The sequence below is a fragment of the Callorhinus ursinus genome, unplaced genomic scaffold, assembly GCF_003265705.2.
Source record: "Callorhinus ursinus isolate GAN/ISIS: 27379988/994484 unplaced genomic scaffold, GSC_fseal_2.0 scaffold82, whole genome shotgun sequence".
NCBI classification, from domain to species: domain Eukaryota; kingdom Metazoa; phylum Chordata; class Mammalia; order Carnivora; family Otariidae; genus Callorhinus; species Callorhinus ursinus.
The window spans coordinates 1,009,467-1,009,940 of NW_027397144.1; positions in this window are offsets into that span (position 1 = coordinate 1,009,467).

The following is a 474-nucleotide window of genomic DNA, read 5'->3' on the forward strand; positions in this document are numbered from 1 at the left end:
TTTTTTTTCAATAGAGTTTTAATTACCCACATGAATATTTTCTCCTATTAAAGAGAGAGAGAGATGCCTGGATGGCTCAGTTGTTAAGCGTCTGCCTTTGGCTCAAGTCATGATCCCAGGACCCTGGGATCGAGCCCTGCATGGGGCTCCCTGCTCCGCGGGAAGCCTGCTTCTCCCTCTCCCACTCCCCCTGCTTGTGTTCCCTCTCTCGCTGTGTCTCTCTCTGTCAAATAAATAAATAAAATCTTTAAAAAAATATATAAAATTAAAAAATAAAATAAAATATTAAAAAGAGAGAGAAAGAAAGAGAGAACACTGTAGATCAGGAAACAGTCCCTTTTGCCCCACCCCCACTCCCTCCATCCTGGTCTTTCTGACAACAACTGGCTGGTATGTTCAGATCTTTTTCTATTAAGTTACATGCAAATGTGTGTGTGTGTGTGTGTGTGTGTGTGTGTGTGTGTGTGTGTGTGT